The following is a 23796-nucleotide window of genomic DNA, read 5'->3' on the forward strand; positions in this document are numbered from 1 at the left end:
TGTCAAAAGTGTCATCTGCCTCAAACGTACTTTAACAATCATGATCCCATACCAAACACATCATTCAAAGCTCTCATAGTATCAGAATGGTTCTGAAAAAGTATGAACATTTCACAAAGTACAGACAAAATACAATTTCATAAGTGTGAAGTTATCCAACCGTGTAATTACGTAAACATCTGTCATTGATGTAGTAAAATAAATATTTATCTCTCTCAGTTAAATAATCAGACAGCTTGTAATTAATGTGTTAGAGAAATATGGTACCGATGTGTAAAATTGTGTAAGGAAATACCATATTAGCTAGAGCTCCTTGTGCTTGCCAAACACATGGTACACAAAGTAAGCGTGTACCCCCCTGAGGATTAATGTAATTATACCCTCAGGTGCTACAGATTACAGCAATGGAATGAAATGTATCAGGGAAAACCTTTATATCATTGTAATTATAAATCTTTAAAAATTAATGTTTTAAGTACAAAATTAATCACTCATATACGTGTACAGTAGCGCTAAACTGTGCGTAATGTTGTAAGATAATTCTGCGGAAGTGTCGTAGTTATCGTCCTCTGTATGCAAAGTTCTGCTGAAGTCAATTTACTTACCTCATTATAAACAAAAGTGAAATGCTTTGCGTATAGATATCGTAGTTATTACGTACCTCACTGTGATCAGGAAAGTACTATAACGTAACGTATTGTTGTGCTACAGAAAAGGCTATCTCACTGTAGCTATACCACAAAGTTACTACTAAAACATGTTTTCCTTTCCAGAAGAATTCAGAAAAACTGTGCAGATACAAAACAGATACACCGCAAAAGCACAATGTAAATTGTGTCACACATTAGTGGCGTCGTGATATAATCGTGTATCTATCAAAGAAACCAAACGCTAAGTCATCTTTAATCTCACAGAAAGTACTTCAAATAAAGAATATCTTTTCAACTAAACCAAAATGTTGCATTAAAATCTCATTAACAGTATATGTGCTAAGTATGTAAGCCTTATAGTCGTTACGTAATCGTGCAACCAACAAGCAAGAATGAACAAATAACAACACTGTGTCGTCTGTTCACTATACCAATGCATTCGTAATTTCTGTTTAAAAATGTTCCCTAGGTTCTAGACTGGATAGTTAACTTCAAACATTGTTCCATGTTAACAGTTTCTCAATGTGACAAAGCATACTAGAAATGTAAAGTGAAATGTTTTATGGCAAAGACAAAGTTAAAAGGCAGATTATATTTCAATAAACAGTTTTACATGTGAAATTTGGTGCAATCCTTTACTCTTCATAGTATTCAGAGTTTCAACTTGAACGCAATTCCATATACGTCGGTAAAGAATATTGGAATTTTTCTCAAGGTTAGCGTCTATGTTATTTTTCTCTGAGCCAGCCGGCGCACGTGCCTGCCTGCGGAGCGAGTCATTGTCTGCTATCTCTTTGTTGTCCCGCGTCGTTACTGGGATTAGGAGACCTAAGTTCTACAAATTCGCCTTGCCAAGAAGGCCCAGCCCTGTTTGAATCCCGCCAGTTCTGATGAAATTCAGGTCTGTCGTTATGATTATATCGTCTGTCGTCATGTCGGTAGTTCCTGTAGTTTCTTTCTTGTCGGTTAAGTGGTGGAGAATCTCTCCCTGAATTATCACTGCACGGTGGACCGTTGCGTCTGAAGTTATTCTGTCTCCCGTGATAATAATAGTTCTGGTTGCCATATCGTCTGTTTCTATGATTGTCTCTGTCATATTCATTACCACGGAATAGCGATCTTCCTCTGTAACTATTACTCTGCCGCTGGTTGTCATACGGTTGGTGTCTGTTTTAGTCACGATTTACGTTGTAAGAATAGCCTTGTCGTGTCCAGTTATTATTTCTTGCATCGCGAAATCATGACGGATGTGACCTGTAATTGTTGTGTTCCTGTTTTCGCGTCCCGCGATTGTCAGTGTTGATTTCCAATTTTTGTAACAATCCCTGAAAAGCTTCATTGATGTCTTTGCAACGTCCTGCCAAAACAATGTGTCGTAAAAGCTCAGGCAATTTGATTAAGCAAATACGGATGAGTTCTGAGGGGCTGTATGGGTTTGACAGGTACTGATTCTTGTGCAACATGTTTTCAAAATATTTAACAAGACTGGAAAATTCAGATTGTTCGAAATGTTTCACCATTATGATGCTACGTTTTACTCGGTCTTGTGTAGCTTGAGACCAATAAGCTGAGAGGAAGGAATGATAAAATTCTCCTTCAACATGACAATCGTGAATGACCGATCGCATTCTTACAGCTGGTTCATTCTCCAAGTAGCCACACATAAATTCTAATCTGTGCTCTAATGACCAGTTGGGAGGAAAACAATGAGAGTATTGATGGAGCCACGCTTGTGAATGAATGTCGTTGCCAGAATTCTTAAATTTTTTGAATTTACGGGCAGTAATGAACAGCTTATAGTCAAAATGATCGTGTCGGCGGGTAGCATATCGTTCATTGTTACGTCGTGTCGGCGGTTCCATCTCAAAATTTGGTGCACCTTGCCAGTTTCTTTCATAATTTCCGAAATGCCCTGTGTTATTATTTTGTGGCTTTTCTGTATTTCTAGGTCCCTCTTCCCGTGATGGACGCGAGTGTCCTCTGAAATAGGTAATTCTTGTATTACCTGTGTCAGCTGATCTTGCACTTCCCGGATTTCTCTTTGGTGTTGTGTATTAATTTGATTCTGATTTTGTTTGAATTTCCTAATTTGTTCGCACTCTTCTGTAACATTCAGATCATCATCTACATTTGCAGATAAGTTAATGAACTGATTTGAAAGTTCGGCTACTTTCTCCGATAGTGTACTGATTTCCACAGTGTGTTTTTCTGAACCAAATTTCAGAGTGTCCGTTTGTGTTGAAATCGTATCTACTGTGTCCTTTAAGTTTTGCTGAGTTTTTGCAAGTTGCGTAACCGAATAGATAGATGCAACTGAGTCAATTTTAGCTTGCAACGTCTCATGATTTTCATGAACAATATTTTCCAGTTCTTTTATGGCTGAATCGTGATTCCGTAATGTATTTTCATGCCGCGAAAAAATAGGTTGGAAATGCTCACAAATTTGTGTTTTTACGTCATTACAGACTTTTTGACATTTCGATTCGATTTTATGCAACTCAGTAGTTAAATCTTCACGTGTTTGTTCAAGCGTATGTTCCACTGAGTCTAACTTTTGAAGCTTTTGTTCCATTGTGTCTAACTTTTGAAAATTTTGTTAAATTGTGTCTAACTGTTGCTGTGTTTGTCTCCGGTGTTGTTCTACTGTGTCTAGCTTTTGAAGCTGCTGCTGTGTTTGTCTCTGATTTTGTTCCATTTGTTACATTAATTGCAATAATAATGCATTAGTGTCTGTAATCTGTTCCTCTATGCTTTTGCGCAGTGCATTTGCACCGGAAACATTCAAATTTTGACAAGCAGAAAATGTGTCTTGACTTATTTGAGAAACCGGTGAGGACGCAAAACCTGAATGTACAGTATTTGCAAGATTGTGTCCTGTCATTTCGGATTCCTGACGCGAGCTGTTGCCGACCGATCGATCGATAATGCTTCCCTGTTCACTAATTGTTTCACTGCCTACGCCATTATTTGCAGCCTGCTCAATTTCCCTATGCACAATTACCAAATTACTACTTTGAACATTAGTTAATTCATTACACAGTGGCGCTAACACACTGCTTTCGTCTTCACTGTCATTTCTCAGTTTACTTTGTAGCCTAGTATCACGTTTTTCACACGCCATTATTGTCACAATATTTCACACGACAACACAGAAAAACACAATTTGAAGAGCAAAAATAAGAGAACACATTGACATAGCAGATAATATCTAGTTAATTGCAATACTTGGTGCACATCTACATGCATGCCACAACTGTTTTACTGTACAGCAATGAAAGACTACAACTACAAAGGAGATTCTCTCTAAAATTACGCGCTAGCTATAAACAAAAGCTACATTAATTACACAAACTACAAGAAAAAAATCAGAAGATTCCAGTGAGGTCGACATATGAAACGTCCCCTTACAAAAATTATACAAAGCTGTGCATAAACTGACACACAATATTTTTTTAGCGCAACGCAATCTGACTTTCAGTAATCCCTACGAAAGAATGGCCCTGACTAACAGTAACCTATACGTTTAACAAATCACTTACCTCACAAAAATCTTCGTTACTCAAGCTACTGCAATACAGCGAGCGCCACTACTGCCAGCTAAATAAAAGATTCAAACTACGGAAGGCACTAACTACTGATAGGCATAGTTAGCGAATGAAAGATTTTAATAGAGAACAATGTATTTACCTTAATAGTCATAATATATATATCAGTTCATGACATCCATTCCTACAAATTTCAAAACTCCGCCATCTCTCTCCCCACGTCCACCACTGCTGGCGGCTCACCTCCAACTGCGCAACGCTACGTGCTGTTAGCATCCAGTTGCCGCTGCCCAAAACTACAATGGCAGACAACAATGCAAACCAGCCACAGACTGCACACGGCACAGCCAGTGATTTTCATACAGAGCCTACGTGGCGGCGGCATTACAAAAAAAAAAAAAAAAAAAAAAAAAAAAAAAAAACTTAAACAGCCTAAACAGCCTACTTACACGTTGGTAAAGGCAGTGGCTCTCACAGAGAGCAAGATCATGGCTTGCGAAGAGGAGAGGGCGGTTTATGAAAGCCGCAAGTCGACGCCGTTAAACGGTGGGGCTCTAAGTCGTCTATATCTACGAAGAGAGAGCACAACACTCAGCAGCTTAAGTTGTCGCGGCTCTATGAGTAATATGGAGAAACGTTGTGTGTTCAACAGCAATGATTTGTAAGGTACTTATTATGGCTGTCTCCGTTTTCCGTTTATAGTGTACTGCGATAGAACTGCATTCCTGGTAGCGAATGTTGAATAAAAATCATATTTTGAATGTGGTTGGTCGTATAGGTTTGACTTGCCACCTGTAATTTGTACTTTACTTTATTGTTCCCTGCGTAATGTGCAGTCGATGGCTGCAATGATTTAAACATTGTGCTATGTTTTCTAAGTGAATTGCTAGTATGTCGTTTCAGTTTAGCTAACGCCTCCTTGATTGTCCTGTAACCTGAACGTGTTGTTGGCTGGCACTGAATGGCTGTAGCCAAGCGGGTTATTTGGCAAACAAGGAATTCCCCTAGAACTACTGTGTTTGATTTGGTAGACGGCCGCGCGGGATTAGCCGAGCCGTTTAAGGCACTGCAGTCATGGACTGTGCGGCTGGTCCTGGCGGAGGTTCGAGTCCTCCCTTGTCCTTAGGATGATTTAGGTTAAGTAGTGTGAAAGCTTAGGGACTGATGACCTTAGCAGTTAAATCCCACAAGATTTCACGCACATTTGAACATTTGGCAGATTATAATTTATTTTAGTATATAATACTGTGTCACATCACCAATCAGCTGTAGGTCTCATAACTTTCGTCTTATCATGGTCAAGGTTATGATTGTGTGATATTACAGATTCCCTCTAAGGTTTTTTTTATTTGGTTGTTTTCAGTTAAGACACATACTACGTGGCTACGTCCTTAGAGAGGTTTTCAGTATGTTTAAGCGCGTTAATGTTGATCCTGTGTCTGAGAATTAGAGTCATTGGTAAATCCAGTCTTCTTTTTGAGGATTTTAGAAGGTTCAGCATTTGATAAATTTTTTCTCTTAGTAAAGTTTGTACTGTTTCTAAAAAATTATTATCTTAGTTCCATATGACAAAATATTTTTTTTTTCGAATAAAATATCTTATCTTTAGAAAGATTACTTATCAATGGTAAAGGTAAAGATCATAAATTATGGAATTGTGATGTTCCACCTAAATAAATGTGTAATGCAAGTGCAGCATGTGTGTGAATTGGCCCTGCTCATTACTTTACGCCTATTATCGCCTTGTATTTTCCTCTTATGGCAAGTTGATTTAATGTTACTGTGTGAAGCCTTACTGTCGTAATATGTTTGTACAATAATTCGATTTTTCAGAGAAACATTGTGAATGACGGTTTGCATATGTGCAAATTTCTGCACCATGCGAGTGCCACATTATCTCCTAGTAGAAAGAAAAGAATCACTATTTTGTAACCTTGGCACATAAACCTATCTCAAATTCTATTTTGTCTTATTTACCGGTTTCCGTATAATCTCTACAAAACGACTGAAATGCCAAAGAGGCAGAACAACACACATGCAAAGCTCGCACAAAATAATTACGTAAATATGTTAACTTGACAGCGTGAATAATTTCACGAAAGTATGAAAATTCCTTACTGCTGCAGTATTTCATTATTTAAATTATTAAAAAGACTTTCAGGACGGCCGAATCAGGGAAGGTATCGGAAATACACTCCTGGAAATTGAAATAAGAACACCGTGAATTCATTGTCCCAGAAAGGGGAAACTTTATTGACACATTCCTGGGGTCAGATACATCACATGATCACACTGACAGAACCACAGGCACATAGCACAGGCAACAGAGCATGCACAATGTCGGCACTAGTACAGTGTATATCCACCTTTCGCAGCAATGCAGGCTGCTATTCTCCCATGGAGACGATCGTAGAGATGCTGGATGTAGTCCTGTGAAACGGCTTGCCATGCCATTTCCACCTGGCGCCTCAGTTGGACCAGCGGTCGTGCTGGACCTGCAGACCGCGTGAGACGACGCTTCATCCAGTCCCAAACATGCTCAATGGGGGACAGATCCGGAGATCTTGCTGGCCAGGGTAGTTGACTTACACCTTCTGGAGCACGTTGGGTGGCACGGGATACATGCGGACGTGCATTGTCCTGTTGGAACAGCAAGTTCCCTTGCCTGTCTATGAATGGTAGAACGATGGGTTCGATGACGGTTTGGATGTACCGTGCACTATTCAGTGTCCCCTCGACGATCACCAGAGGTGTACGGCCAGTGTAGGAGATCGCTCCCCACACCATGATGCCGGGTGTTGGCCCTGTGTGCCTCGGTCGTATGCAGTCCTGATTGTGGCGCTCACCTGCACGGCGCCAAACACGCATACGACCATCATTGGCACCAAGGCAGAAGCGACTCTCATCGCTGAAGACGACACGTCTCCATTCGTCCCTCCATTCACGCCTGTCGCGACACCACTGGAGGCGGGCTGCACGATGTTGGGACGTGAGCGGAAGACGGCCTGACGGTGTGCGGGACCGTAGCCCAGCTTCATGGAGACGGTTGCGAATGGTCCTCGCCGATACCCCAGGAGCAACAGTGTCCCTAATTTGCTGGGAAGTGGTGGTGCGGTCCCCTACGGCACTGCGTAGGATCCTACGGTCTTGGCGTGCATCCGTGCGTCGCTGCGGTCCGGTCCCAGGTCGACGGGCACGTGCACCTTCCGCCGACCACTGGCGACAACATCGATGTACTGTGGAGACCTCACGCCCCACGTGTTGAGCAATTCGGCGGTACGTCCACCCGGCCTCCCGCATGCCCACTATACGCCCTCGCTCAAAGTCCGTCAACTGCACATACGGTTCACGTCCACGCTGTCGCGACATGCTACCAGTGTTAAAGACAGCGATGGAGCTCCGTATGCCACGGCAAACTGGCTGACACTGACGGCGGCGGTGCACAAATGCTGCGCAGCTAGCACCATTCGACGGCCAACACCGAGGTTCCCGGTGTGTCCGCTGTGCCGTGCGTGTGACCATTGCTTGTACAGCCCTCTAGCAGTGTCCGGAGCAAGTATGGTGGGTCTGACACACCAGTGTCAATGTGTTCTTTTTTCCATTTCCAGGAGTGTAAATTAACAGAGATGAACAATGTTTTCTTAAATAAATTATATCTGCTAGTAAAAGATATTTGTTTGCTATCAAGGAAGTCCTGGAAGTGCACTTCTAGAGCACAATGGAACACAACACTATAAAGCAGTGAAACATTAATCGGCTGAAATCTGGAGAAGAAGTAAGTGGAAGCATATGAAATTTGATGCTACAGAAAATTGTTAAACATTAATTGGACAGATCAAGTATGAAATAAAGATATCCTAAAATGAACAGATCGGTCTCGGAAGCTGGCATATACGGCCGGGAGAGAGGTTTGGTGACCACATGCCCCTCCATATGCGCATTCAGTGAATCTCATGAACTGAGGATGACACGTTGGCCGGTCAGTACGATTGGGCTTTCATGGCCTGTTCGAGAGGAGGTTTTTTTTATTAAATGAACAGATGAGGAAAGGAGTCTATGGGAGACATTTACCAGAAGGGACATGAGGAACATCTGCTATAGAACTCACACATAGCTAACTTGTCCCTAGAAGGAGTTGTAGAGTGGAACAAACACACAGCCTGACAAATAAAAGTGAATCGCAAACAGGTGGGAGAATGAAATGACATGAAACTTCTCGATGTTAGAGGCTGTCTGATGTTATTTCAATGATTAAAAAATTCAAGTAAGTTAACAAACAAGTTGGCAGTGTGACCCCACTTCTCAGTATGACGTTACTGTCCCGCTGGCCTGAACGCACGAAATGTATCGGTTGCAACGGTGTGACAAACCCCATGGATCCTCTCCTGAGGTAAGCCGACCGATTACTGCTGTAAATGATGCGTAATACGATTATACTGCCTGCCGGCCATGGGACGAGCTGGTCGAGGACAGATTTGGGGACCTTGTGTAAGTAGGCTGTTTATGTCTTTTTATTGGTAACGCCACGTAGCGCTCTGTGAAAATCACTGGCTGTGCTGTGTGCAGTCTGTGGCTGGTTTTCATTGTTGCTTGCTATTGTAGTGTTGGGCAACTGGATGTTAACAGCGCATAGCGTTGCGCAGTTGGAGGTGAGCCGCCAGTAGTGGTGGGTGTGGGGAGTGAGATGGCGGAGTTTTGAGAGCGGATGATCTGGACAGAAACAGTAAATTTGTAATATTGTATATCATGGACTGATATTATGATATTATGATATTATGACTTTTCAACACTATTAAGGTAAATACATTGTTTGTTTTCTATCAAAATCTTCCATTTGCTAACAATGTCTATCAGTAGTTAGCGCCTTCAGTAGTTTGAATCTTTTATTTAGCTGGCAGTATTGGCACTCGCTGTATTGCAGTAGTGTGAGTAACGAAGATTTTTGTGAGGTAAGTGATTTGTGAAACGTATAGGTTAATTTAGTCAGGGCCATTCTCTTGTAGGGATTATTAAAAGTCAGATTGCGTTGCGCTAAAAACATTGTGTGCCAGTTTGGTGTTGATCAGAATAGGGAAAGAGCGAGTACCTTCAGTTCTGCTCAGGTGTTTGAAAATCAAGTAATGTAAGAGGTTTATCAGCATAGTAATTCATCAATTTTTCTAAGGGGACGTTTCATATGTTGACACTTAGCCGAGGATACCTCACTGGAATCTTCTGATTTTCTCTTGTAGTTTGTGTAATTATTGTAGCTTTTGTTCATTGCTAGCGAGTATTTGTAGAAAGAATCTTCTTTGTAGTTGCAGTCTTTCATTGTAAAGTCATACAGTTGTGGCATGCATGTATATTTGCACCAAGTATTTCGCAGCTGCGCTTGCAATTAACTAGATATTATTTTCAGTGCTATGTTAATGTGTTCTCTTATTTTTGCTCATCAAATTGTGCTTTCTGTGTTACTGTGTAAAATATTGTGACAATAATGGCGTGTGAAAACTACTAGGCTCCAAAGTAAACTGAGAAATAACAGTGACAACGAGCGTAGCTTATCAGCACCACTGTGTAGTGAATTAACAGACATTCAAAGTAGTAATTTGGTAATTGTGCATAGGGAAATGGAGCGGGCGGCAAATGATGGTGTAGACAGTGAAACAAGTAGTGAACAGAGAAGCATTATCGATCGATCGGTTGGCAACAGCTCGCGTCAGGAATCCGAAATGACAGGACACAATCTTGTAAATATTGTGCATTCAGGTTTTGGGTCATCGCCGTTTTCTCAAATGAGTCAAGACACAATTTCTGCTTGTCAAATTTTAAATGTTGCCGGTGAAAATGCGGTGCCAAAAAGCATAGAGAAACAGATTCCAGACTCTAATACATTATGTTTGCAATTAATGCAACAAATAGAACAAAATCAGAGATAAACACAGCAAAAGCTTCAAAAGTTAGACACAATGGAACAAAATCTTCGGAAGTTATACACCACACTTGAACAAACACGTGAAAATTTAACCACTTAATTACATAACATTGAATCGAAATGGGAAAAATTCTGTAATGACGTAAAAACACAAATTTGTGAGCATTTTCAACCTACTTTTTCGTGGCATGAAAATGTGTTACAGGATCATGGAGCAGACATAAAAGAACTGCAAACTATTGTAAATGAAAATCATAACACCATGAAAGCTAAAATTGACTCAGTTGCATCTACTGATTTGGCTATGCAACTTGCAAAAACTCAAGAAAACTTAAAGGACACAGTAGATACGATTTCAACACAAATGGACACTTTGAAACTTGGTTCAGAAAAACACACTGAGGAAATCACTTCACTATCGGAGAAAGTAGCCGAACTTTCGGATCAGTTCACTAACTTATCTACAAAGGTAGATGATGATCTGAATGACACAAGACCTGTAACCTTTCCTAACACAGAAGAGTATGAACAAATTAGAAAAGAATTACATATTTCAGAGGACAATCGCGCTCCAATATGGGAAGAGCGACATAGAAATACGGAACAGCCACAAAATAATAACACGAGGCACTTCGGAAATTGTGAAAGAAATTAGCAAGGTACACCGAATTTTGAGATGGAACCGTCGAAACGAAGTAACAATGACTGATATGCGACTTTGCGAAAATAATGATTTTGAGTATAAGATGTTCATTACTGCACGTAAATTCAAAACATTTAAGGATTCCGGCAACGACATTCATCCACAAGCGTGGCTCCATCAATTCTCTCATTGTTTACCTCCAAACCGGTCATTAGAGCACAGATCAGATTTTATGTGTGGCTATTTAGAGAATGAACCAGCTGTAAGAATACGATCTGTCATTCATGACTGTCACAGTGAAGGAGAATTTTATCATGCCTTCCTCTCAGCATATTGGTCTCAAGCTGCACAAGACCTAAAGAAACATAGCATCATAATGATGAAACATTTCGAACAAGTTGAACTTTCTAGTCTTGTCAAATATTTTGAAGACATGTTGCACAAGAATCAGTACCTGTCAAACCCATACAGCCCCTCAGAACTCATCCGTATTTGCTTAATCAAATTGCCTGAGCTTTTACGACACATTGTTTTGGCAGTACGTTGCAAAGACATCATTGAAGCTTTTCAGTGATTGTTACAAGAATTGAAAATCGACACTGACAATCGCTGGGCGCGAAAACAGTAACACAACAATTACAGGTCACATCCGTCACGATTCCGCGATGAAAGAAATAATAACTGGACATGAGAAGGATATTCTTACAATGTAAATCGTGACCAAAACAGACACCACCCGTATGACAACCAGTGGCAGAGTAACAGCTACAGAGAAAGATTGCAATTCCGTAGTAATGAATATGATAGAGACAATCATAGAAACAGACAGTATGGCAACCAGAACTATTATTATCCTGGGAGTAGGAACAACTTCAGACACAACGGTCCACCGTGCAGTGATAATTCAGGGAGAGATTCTCCACCACTTAGCCGACAAGAAAGAAACTATAGGAACTACCGACAGGATGACAGACGATATAATCATAACGACAGACCTGAATTTCATCAGAACTGGCGGGATTCAAACAGGGCTGGGCCTTCTCGGCAAGGCGAATTTGTAGAACTTAGGTCTCCTAATCCCTGTAACGACGCGCGACAACAAAGGTAAGAGACAATGACTCGCACAGCAGGCAGCCATGTGCACCCGCTAGCTCAGAGAGAAATAACATAAGCTAACCTTGAGAAAAAGTCCAGTATTCTTCACCGACGTATACAACATGATAATTACTTTGAAGCTGGAAGTCTGCACACTGGAAAGGGTAAAACACTGTCCCACATTTCACATGTAAAACCAAAACATTGCATTAAAACAATCGTTCAGTGCATAGTGCTGTGGAATGTGGAAAAAACCGCAAATTGGCGTTTATAAGAAGAAGAACAGCACCAAAAATGCAACAGGAGCGTAATATGTAAGAAATTGTCCACGCAACCTGGCACTGATGATGCCTTTTAGAAAATAAAGGCGAAACACTTATAGCACTAAAATTGTGTTTTATTCAGTTGCTGTCAGACGGTCGAAACGTAAAAATTATCAATATACCGGACTATTTTCATTATTTTATTTATTTACTTAGGTCATAATTCCTGTAACACTGATGTAAATGACTATTTCTATTCTTTTGTAAAGCCTGTATTACCACAAATTTTATCCGTATTATTATGTTTTAATGATGTTTTCTCTATCTTTTTAATTGTATTCTCATGTTGTAATGGACACCATTTTATCAAATTAAGTAACTTGAAAGCATACATTTCACTGCACACCTTTCTGTTGGTCATAGTATATGCAAAATATGTGAAAAGTGCTCACACATGCATTGATAATTCAGCAAAGGATTGGTCAGCAGCATTGGTGGTTCTAAGGACTTTGTAAGGGCACAAGTGATGATTTATGGACTTGTATATTGTCCGCAAGACTCTTCCATGGTGATTGTGCGCCTGCACAGTCGCAACGGATTGCTGCTGGCCGTCTCTACAAGGACTACAGTGGGTCTGCATCTTTGATGGCCTACCAATACCATTATTTCTACAAGGACTGCAGTGGGTCTGCATCTTTGATGGCCCACCAATACCATTATTTCTACAAGGACTGCAGTGGGTCTGCACCTCTGGTGGCCCACCAATACCGTAATCTCTACCAGCACTAGAGTGGGTCTGCTCTGTGACGACCTACCTACCAATATTCTCCAAAACTTCGACTGACTGTGCTGTGGGTTTGCTCTGTTGTGGCCTATTACCTGTCTGCATGTCAAGAGTCAGCACTGTCTTTCCGTTGGAAGGACAAAACTACTTCTTCAAGATTGCTTGGAAATCCACTACTTCCATGTGCATTTTTATTTATTGCTCAGACTTCGCGTAAAACACTGCAATTTTACTGTGATGAATGATCAGGACTGTCTTTATGGACTGTGAAATTTCTTTTACTGCTCAGATATTGAGAAAAAAAACCACTGCGATTTTACTATGATAAATGATCAGGACTATCTTTATGGACTGTGAGGAAATTTTAGCTTTTGACCAACAGCGTGTCAATAAGTGTGTGCATTTGATATCTTTCTTATTGTAATTATGAAAAATGTTATCAAATCATTATTGGCCACTGCCCAAAACAACTTGTAAAATTTTTTGCTGGGAGTATGGGGGCTATGAAAGTAGGCTCTTTATGTTTTTTATTGGTAATGCCACGTAGCACTCTGTGAAAATCACTGGCTGTGCTGTGTGCAGTCTGTGGCTGGTTTGCATTGTTGCATGCTATTGTAGTGTTGGACAACTGGATGTTAACAGCGCATAGCGTTGCGCAGTTGGAGGTGAGCCGCCAGCAGTGGTGGATGTGGGAGTGAGATGGTGGAGTTTTTAGAGCGGATGATCTGGGCAGAAACAGTTAATTTGAAATATTGCATATCATGGACTGATATAGATATTATGACTTTTCAACACTTTTAAGGTAAATACAGTGTTTGTTCTGTATTAGTGCCTTCAGTAGTTTGAATCTTTTATTTAGGTGGCAGTATTGGCGTTCGCTGTATTGCAGTAGTTTGATGACGAAGATTTTTGTGAGGTAAGTGATTTGTGAAACGTATAGGTAAATTTAGTCAGGGCCATTCTCTTGTTTGGATTATTATAAGCCGGTCGTGGTGGTCTATCGGTTGTAGGCGCTCAGTCCGGAACCGTGCGACTGCTACGGTCGCTGATTCGAATCCTGTCTCGGGCATGGATGTGTGTGATGTCCTTAGGTTAGTTATGTTTAAGTAGTTCTAAATTCTAGGGGACTGATGACCACAGCTGTTAAGTCCTATAGTGCTCAGAGCCATTTTTGATTATTAAAAGACAGATTGCGTTGCGCTAAAAATAGTGTGTGCCAGTTTAGTGTCGATCAGAATAGGGAAAGAGCAAAATGTCTGAGTACGTTCAGTTCTGCTCAGGTGTTTGGAAATCAAATAATGTAAGAGGTTTATCAGCACAGTAATTCATTAATTTTTCTAATGGGACTTTTCACTTGTTGGTCAGTGGAGTTCCTCAACATCACGGCGTCATTTCATAGAGACACGTACCATGTGTGGACGAACATTGCCCTGTATAAAGATGGCGCACCGGTAACGTTGCATGAGATGCAGCACAGGTGAACGCAGGATGGCCTTGAAGCATCTTTATGTCCTCAGAGTCCCCTCAATTACCAGAAGCCGTGACTTGAAGCTATACCCGATGGCTCCAAACGTCATGACGCCAAGGGTAACATCGCTGTACCTCTCCAAATCATTGGAAGGACTGCACCTCTTCCCAGGCCGGCACCACATTCGCTATTGACAGTCATCCAGGGAAGTGCATAACAGCGATTTATCGCCGAACACGATGCGACAGCATTTATCAGCAGACCATGCTTCGAAATACGGCACCACTCGGAACTCAGTCGTTCGCGTTGTGGTGTTAACGGCAGCCTGCGCATGGAACAGTAATTCTCTTGCCCGGCTGCAGCTAATCTCTAAGGACGCGGGATACCAAAGAATGTTGCAGGGATTCCTTTACTTGCTCTTGGAAGGCAAGCGCTGTGTGGTTACGATGTGCTTAGTGCGCAAAATGATGATCCGCTCCTATGGTGGGCAGTCATCAGAGGATGACGATCGCTTTTGGAAGCGATGTTGTAAAACGCTAGCTCTGCTTCTGATCCACGAGCGAAGATACCAGTCTCCTGTAAAGCAGCCAACACCCTGTAAGAACCGAGAATGACCTCTGCACTTAGGCAGCAGCTATCATGTGTGCCAAAATAAGCAACTATCTGCAGCCGGGTGCACCCAGTGTATTCAGTCACTGCTGGCAGAGCCTCTTCTCGGAAGTGACACCTCTTCCCAGGCAAAAAAAAAAGTCATTTTCCAACCTAATCGCTACTTCCTCGCTGGAATCCGTTGATCACCTAATGATTGATCTTCCAGTGATAAACACTCCCACATTTTGCACTTGTTCGGATCTCCCAGCAAGACGAGCCCCAGTCCATCAGACAAGGCATCCCAAGTTGGCTTACACATACTTTCAGAAGCGAGAAATATCTGAGATCTGTTATAAAGAGTGCAGGGATAGCTCCTGTTCATCTTACGCCTAGAGATTCCTGGCACAGCTACCGCTCGCCGTTCAACGTCAAGTAAGTTTCGACCGATTTCAGTCGGAAGGCGTAGCGACATCGGGTGTCCCAGGTGACCCTATAGGCGCCATAAAAGCCAGATCAATGGTTTTAGCTGCTTCAATGCCATTGCAGCACAAGACAGCAGCTCGAAGTCTGTCACTGTGGTCAAGAAAGCATCCAGCTGTGTATGAACTGCGGTCAACTCCCTCTAAACTGTACCTAACAGGATCAGTACCTAACATTCTTTAATCGATTTCCGTCTATACCACAAGTAATCTAACACTAGTCCAGGAACCAGCTTGGTGCAAGCCCAGTTTTGTTGCTACTGCTATGGTAATTCTGGTTTCTACTTAACTCCTTAAGACAGCTCACTGAATGCAAATGCACTGCAGTTCACGTGTAAGCTGTGAATAAGTTGTTTCATACTAAACGCAGGACTATACACTGATACAATTGACTTACTCTCAGTAGCACGGAAACTAGAAACTAAACCTAATCCCGTGTAAGAAGCAAAACCAGCAGCTACTGCTAGCTCACCCACTGTGGTCCGCGTCTGCAGTTACACTGGCTAGCACTGCTATTCAGCAGTTGTTGATCATCTGATGGTTACATAACCGCAGCCGATTTCTGTGAAATGACGATGAAACATTACGACACCATGAGGCCCGAGCACATCGGTACAGCCTGCGTTTCACAACATGCGCTGTTACCGAAATCCAGGACGTCACTCCAGTGTTCTCACAGACGGAGTGCGCTGGGTCCAGAATTGAAAAGAATGCCTCCTCCCAGTCACAGAGCTCATCGAGTCAGCGACCGTTGTTGAATGAGCAACTGCTGTTGGGTCCAGAGAAGCATCGTCACTCGACCACCATTCGCTGGTGCAGCCATCGGAGCCATTTGGTATCATTCAACGAAAATGCTTGCCCTACGGCTATGCATTTAGCTCAGATGAGCCCTAGGGTGTGACTGTAACTCTACAAGCCACTGCTGTTCCCGGTCGCCACCAGTCACACTCCGAGGGCATCAGATCGCCCCTAGATGAAACTGCAGTCGCCATAAATGGCTGCTGCACCTGTCAGCGACATTACCGGTCGCCATAAGGCCATGTGGTTGCGTAGACTGCACAGATAGCGTCAGCCGCCATCGGATGCCTGGCCAGAAAGAATAGTCCACTCTGACGAAGCTACGCTGTTTATAGTTGTGTCCGGCATCCAGAGAAGGCACCACGAGCGAGGAATATAGTTTCAACACCTGTATTGTCCGCTGGACGTGGACCTGGAGCATGGTTGTAACATTATCAACCCTAATAAATGAGAGTGGTTCTTTGGCGAGTTTTGATGATTTGATCCTGATCCTCACTAGACAAAGTTCAGTATCGTGGCGACGAGGTTGGAACAGCGACCCTGACAAGGCTACACCTCTTTCACGACCCCCCAAGGGAGTCGATACATTACTTATCACTGCCGACTCCGTTACAAAACAAATCGGTAAGTTAATTGGATACCTATTTTTTTCTCTAACGTATCGCACTAGCTCTCCTTAAGAACGAATGTTTCCAACTATCTTAGCTACATTCTAGTACTGGTTGAAAACAGCCTTGGTTGCAATTTTAGTTTTTTTTTATTTTTCAGCTACGCGTTTCACTCTATTTAGGCATCTTCAGGTTGATCTTAATTTGGTATTTCTTAGAACGACCCTATAGACAGTGTAGCCAAAGGCCAACATCTCCTTCTTTATACTCAGTAAAAACTTTATAGATGGACGTGAGTGACTTCAAGACCTGCATATCGCGTTGCCGTTCACAGGAGCGAGTGATAGAATAAAATGGGGCTCAAGAAGTAACCATAATCTTAGCTACATTCTATACACACACACGCACAAAAGCAATAGAACCCATTACGTTGCCGCCGATGTCGAATGTTCATTGGAGATAGCAGTGCCCCACGGAAGTGTGATAGGATCGCTCTTATTCTCCAACACATTAAATGATCTAATGTACTGGGTGAGCAGTGATTTACGGAATAGTATTGTCAGAGTGCTTTTAGAAGTATACAAGATGATTTCGTGTTGGTGTGATGAAAGATAGCTTAATCTAAATGTAGAAAAATATAAATTATAGCAGATGAATAGGAGAAATAATCATATAGCGTTCGAATACAGTACAAGTAGTGTACTGCGTGACAGTCACATCGATTAACTATATAGACCTAACGTTGCAAAGAGATATGAAACGGAATGAGTTCAAAAATGGTTCAAATGTCTCTGAGCACTATGGGACTTAACATCTGTGGTCATCAGTCCCCTAGAAGTTAGAACTACTTAAGCCTAACTAACCTAAGGACATAACACACATCCATGCCCCAGGGAGGATTCGAACCTGCGACCGTATCGGTCACGCGGTTCCAGACTGAATTGCCTAGAACCGGACGGCCACACCGGCCAGCGGAATGAGTTCGTCAGGTTGATAGTGGGCAAGGTTAATGCTTGCCTTCACCCTATTAGGAGCATTTGTGGAAGTGTAACTCATCTACGAAGGTGACGACGTAAGGCACGATCGCGCAACCGATTCTTGAGTACTGTTCGAGTGTTTGGGGTTCACAATAGATAGGGGTGAAGGAAGACATTGAAGCAGTGCAGAGACGGGCTGCTAGATTTTTTACTGGCAGTTTCGATCAGTGTGCAAGTACTGCTGAGATGCTTTATGAACTCAAATTGGAGTCGCTGCAGGGAAGACGACACACTTTCCGTTACGGATTATTGCGGAAATTTAGAAACCCGACACCTGAGCCCGACAGTATAACGATTCTATTGCAGCCAGTGTACATTTAACGTAGAGCCACGAACATAATACGCGAGCAATTGGGGCTAATACGGAGGATTTTAGACTACCGTTTCCCCCTGGATCTATTTACGAGTGGAATAGGAAAGAAAATGACTAGAAGTGGTATGTGTATCTTCCGCCATGCATCGTGCGGTGGCTCGCGGAGTAAGTACCTGCACTTAACTGTATGTGTGAAAAAGATCGATTTACTTGTTCAAATTTATTAATCTTCAATCACGGCCTCGAAAATGTGTGAATCACAGTACGCAAAATTACGTCACCTGGATTAACCAATGACCTGTAATTGCATTAACTTTGACAAACTATCTGAAAAGATTTCTTCTTGTGAACATATATCCCCATGATGAACTTTATTCTGAACATGTAACACGCATGGCTACCTTAGTGCTAAAACATTTAGGTTTTCTGTGTAGTTTCAGACTGAAATTGTATAGAAATCGTTCATGTTATACTTACTGCATATTACCTACATTTCCTGATAAGTGATCTGAAGGTGATTTCCATAAATGTTTCTGGTTATACGTTCCTCTTGTGCAATCGTAAGTTATCATCTTAGCCATACAGCATCTTCCTCAGTCTAGTTTATTCATCGCCTTAACTGACAAGCATATGTACAATCCATTCTAAAGAGGACTCTGCCTAAGTGAATATAAACGAAATGAAAAAAATTTCAGCGATATTTCTGTGACTTTTTCGCTGAATGTCTAATTTGCATAGGCCCAGCGGGTAAAATACACAAGCAGCCATAATTTTCTCTCTCTGTGGGAGGTATCACACAAGTAAAACGACCTCAAAGCTAGTCGTCGGCCCTGTTTGTCAGGAAACTGCCGCTGCCTTTGACAACCCCCTGGCGTAGTTTCTCTCTTTCGTTCATTTTCCCCAGAAGCTGTGTTCGCCAACATAAGCAGTTAATGGTAGTCTTCATATGACGTGTAAATATCAGTACTAGTACTGCAAACATCTGAAAACACGGCAGCGCTTTCATACACTCAGTAGCTGTTTGAAACCGTTTATGAGAAATAAGGAATGGAGGAAACTAAGCTTCAGACCTGGCTAGTTCCGAACTGAAAGTAGGAAATGTACACACTGAAAGATTTTTGCAATCAATTACCTTCTCTCTCTCTGTTATTATGTGTCTGGAAGTCTATCTACATGTCAGTGTTATTATACATAATACAGCAGACATTTATGTGTGCAGTGATTGTGATGTGATGTAACTGGAGAATATGTTGTTGATGTTATATTTATAGAGCACTAGCTGAGTATCGGCATTATCCAGGTATGCTCCAATTTTTATCGCAGTCTTTTATGAGCCCATCTCGTGTTTCTCCCTCTCTCTGTCCATTTCCTACTTCACGCCCTCTCTCTCCATCTCCCTATCCCCTCTCTCTGTTCACGTCTTCCATTCCCCCTCCCCCCACCACTGTCTATCTCAAAATGACCCTCTCCCTGTCCACCCTGTCCTCAGCCTCTCTCTCTATCTTCTCCTCACCCCTCTGCACACCTGTACCTTCCCTCTCAGTCCATCTACTCTTCCCCCTCTAATTTCATCTCCTCCTGCCCCTTTAATTCCATTTCTTCCTTCCCCCCTTCATTCTTCATGTTCTCCACCCCTCTCTGTCTCTCTCATCCGCCCCCACTCCCTGCTCATCTCCTCCTCGCCCCTCTCGCTGTCCTTATTTTCTCTTCCCTTTCGTTGTCCATTTTCTCCTCTCCTCTGTTCACTTTCTCCAGTCCGTCTGTGCCCTGTCTCTATTCAACTCTGCCATCTCTACCCACATTTCCCACTACCCTTATATACGTCAATCTCCTGCTTTCTCCTCTCTTCGTGTTCATCTGTCTCCACGCTATAACACTCACCCCAATAGGAGGTTGGTCTTACACTAGAGAATTTTTTTTTTACAGATCGAAAGGCATATGTGAACCAAACTTGATGGAGGTCATTCCTGAGGCTTATAATAAGCTTGTTACACGTGACTTTGCACTTATATGAACTTTTCAAATATACTTAAAATATTTCACACTATTTGTACGCATATTTAGTTGGTATCTCTAGCGAATTTATCCCTGCAGTTTTAATTCCACACATCTTGATGTTTATGACGTCATATCTCCCAAACCCCTCTGCCATACACTGATATAATTGTGTAGGTACATCCATTGGTACACGTGTCAGCAAAATGAGTTGCGAATAGAGTCAATAGTAAAGAAGTAGTAAATTAAAACGCCATGCATGACGCGGATATTTTCACGAATGTCAGTGTTTATGAGGTCATATCTCCTGAGCTTCGTCTACTTCAATGATATATTTTTGTAGGTACATTCAAAGGCAGATGTGGATACTGCCTGCGAAATGTGTTGTGAAAAGCGTTAGTAACAAAGAAGTAATAAAATCAAATATCTTGCATGATGCTGTAGTTTTTCTCGTATAACAGTGTTTATAGAGACATATCCGCTGAACTATGTGCAGACAGTGTCATAATTTTACTGACGGATTCGTGATATATGTAAATACAGTCTGAAAAACCTGTCGTGAATACAATGGTAGCAAAGAAGTAGTGACCAAAAATATCATCCAATATGCGGCAGTTTTAGTACATGAACAGGGAAAATGTAATTAGCGATAAACATTTTTCGTTACATAATTTTGCGGGGACGTTCCGTAAAAATTTGAGATTATGTGCAAAATTTGTTGCAGGTCTGCAAGGGCTCGCATTCCCAAATACTGGATGACTAAAGCACTCGAATTCGCCCTTACAACCCTACGGCTTTGATGGGAAGGTGATTCTTACGCTTACAGATATTCTCTCCAGACAATAAGTGATATGTGTACCAAGAGTGGCTCACATCAGTCCAATGGTCATACATATATTGTGCATCTTGTTTGTAATATGTATGGATTTTTCTTCCAAAAAATTACAGAATCTGGTCACGTAACTGTATTTGAATGAATTACAAGTGTTATTTAAAGAGTACCGAAGATGAAGGAAGCACAGTCAATGAATAATAGCTTTTCCTCGAGGGTAATTCGAGAATAAGTTCATAATTTTTCTTAATACAGAGTGGAAGACATGAAAAACTGTATTGCCAACATATGCAGAAATCTTAAACTTTTGTAGTCCTGCCTTCCTCAGATGAGTTTAGTATTACGGTATAATGATAATTTTTAATTTTGAACGTCTAACTACAACTGAATGAAACACAATTTTCGTGCCATACGCGTTTCGCCTTTACTCTCTGCAAGGAATCTTCAATGGCCTGGAATATGTGCATATGTTTACTATATACTTTACATTTAGGTGCAGTGTATCTGTAGGTTATAAGCAGGTTTGGTAGTTAGTTTTTTTCTATGATGTAGTAATATTTAAATTCTACTTACAGTATTCAAGCACAATTTTTTACATGTTACGATTCTGTTTCATTTTTGGTGCTGTGCCATTTTTATAACTGCCATTTGGGGTATTTCTTTTCAGCATTTCACAGCACTAGGAACTGAACACTTGCTTTGATAAAACGTTTTGGTTTGTGTCGCCGACTGTCGGACGTTATTGACAAAGATCAAATGTTATGGCTAATTTTCGAGTGTAATTTTTGAGTTATGTGTGGTCTGCTTGTGTATGTGTGTGTGTGTGTGTGTGTGACCCCAGAAGGTAAAAGACGGGGGGAGGGGGGGGGGCGGATGGATAGAGAGAGAGACAGAGAGAGAGAGAGAGAGAGAGAGAAATATGGTTTTTTATTTTTATTTTTTCCCTGCATGTGCGACAGGGATGATTTTTATTTTTTTCGTTTCTTTGATTAAGTGTAGTAGGGAGTCTGTACTGATGTGTGGTTGCTCATTTATCGCTGAAAACAAACATGTGATAGAAGCTCACCAAGACAAATCCTATTTCACACAAATACACACACACACACACACACACACACACACACACACACACACACACACGCACACCTGCATATACAAACAGAGCACACATATCTCAAAAATTACACTCGAACGTTGGCTGTAACATTCGATCTTTGGCAATAACATCCTAGAGTCAGCAACACAAACCAAAACATTGCGTCAAAAAAATGTTCACTTTCTAGTGCTGTGAAATGTGGAAAGTGACAATTATAAGAAGAGGAACAGCACCAAAAATGGAAGAGATACATAACATCTAAAAAATCTTCCATGCAGCCTGTAAGTAGTATTTAAAACTACGTCATAAAAAAACAACCACTAGAACTGTTTACAGCCTCTAGGTACATTGCCCCTAAATGTAAACACTAAAAATACGTACATGCCCTAGCCCACTGAAGATGCCTTGCAGAGAATAAAGGCGAAAAGCTTATGGCACGAAAATTGTGTGTCATTCAGTTGTAGCTAGAAGATCCAAAACTAAAAATTATGCATATATCGAAATATGCAGATATGTTTGAGTTAGATTTTGGCATGGTCATCTTCAGAATTGAGACACATATCATATTACGAGGTTAGCTTTGGTATTTTATGTCGTAGAAGTCTGTCACTGAGAATGAATGCATCGTGTCTTCAGCTCTTCGTCACTGTGAAAATGCCGATGAAAGGGCAGGATTTTCTTAAGGTTCAGGAAAATTATGAGATAACTGGGAGGAAGACCAGGACTATACGGTGAATGACAGCTCCCAGAAGAACTGCTTTGGAACAGTTGTGCGACGAGCTGTACGTCGGCGAGCATTGTCATGGATCAGCGCAACACTTGCACTGACCATTCCACAGCTCTTCCTTCGATTTGCTCCTTGGTAAGCCTTCACTGTTTCACCACATGACAGGACGCTACTGAGCAGAATGCCCTTCCTTCCTCAGAACACCGTGCATCTCACTTTCGGCACCAACACAGTCCGTATGAACAATGTCTTGACCAGAAAGCCTCTGTGACCCCAACGCATCAACTGATTCTTTGTTACCGACCTAAAGCGAGCAATCTACTTCTCACCACCCATGAAAATCCTGTAAAGGAACTCGTTGCTGTCATCATAGTACCTCTGTAGAAATGCTGCTCCTAAGTTATTCAATTTCTGTTCGGATATCAGGCTTTTGGGCACCTAGATAGCACATACTTCCATTAGCAACACGTACTTAATACCACTTGCATGCAACAACGATCTCGATACCAGTGGTAAACGGAAACTGAAATACATAACCGTTGAGCGCACAGTTCTCCATTACGAACTGAAACAAGAGCTCCACAAGGTCCTCACTGATGAAGGGCAGTCGCCTGCGGCTCTATTCAAACAGACACCTTCACAACCCTCGGAAAATTTTTCACACCAATGGAGCACTGTCTGAACTACGATCTGGGGGTGTAAATTTGACCTTCGAAATTTATATGTCTTGTGGTTTCATAAGGTGCATGAACCGTAGTAAAATGAAGCCTAAATATGTGCAAAAATTAATTCGGAAATCCAGTCAAAATAGTTAAAATTTCACATTAGAATTTACAAATATTAATTGTGAAGGAGGATAGGGAATTAAAATAGATAATGTATATATAATCTCATACGATTTTATAAATAAAGTTTATATATTAGAAGAATCTCGCTCTTTGCATTCATAAAGTTAAGA

Source organism: Schistocerca gregaria, chromosome 6, assembly GCF_023897955.1.
Source record: "Schistocerca gregaria isolate iqSchGreg1 chromosome 6, iqSchGreg1.2, whole genome shotgun sequence".
Classification (NCBI taxonomy): domain Eukaryota; kingdom Metazoa; phylum Arthropoda; class Insecta; order Orthoptera; family Acrididae; genus Schistocerca; species Schistocerca gregaria.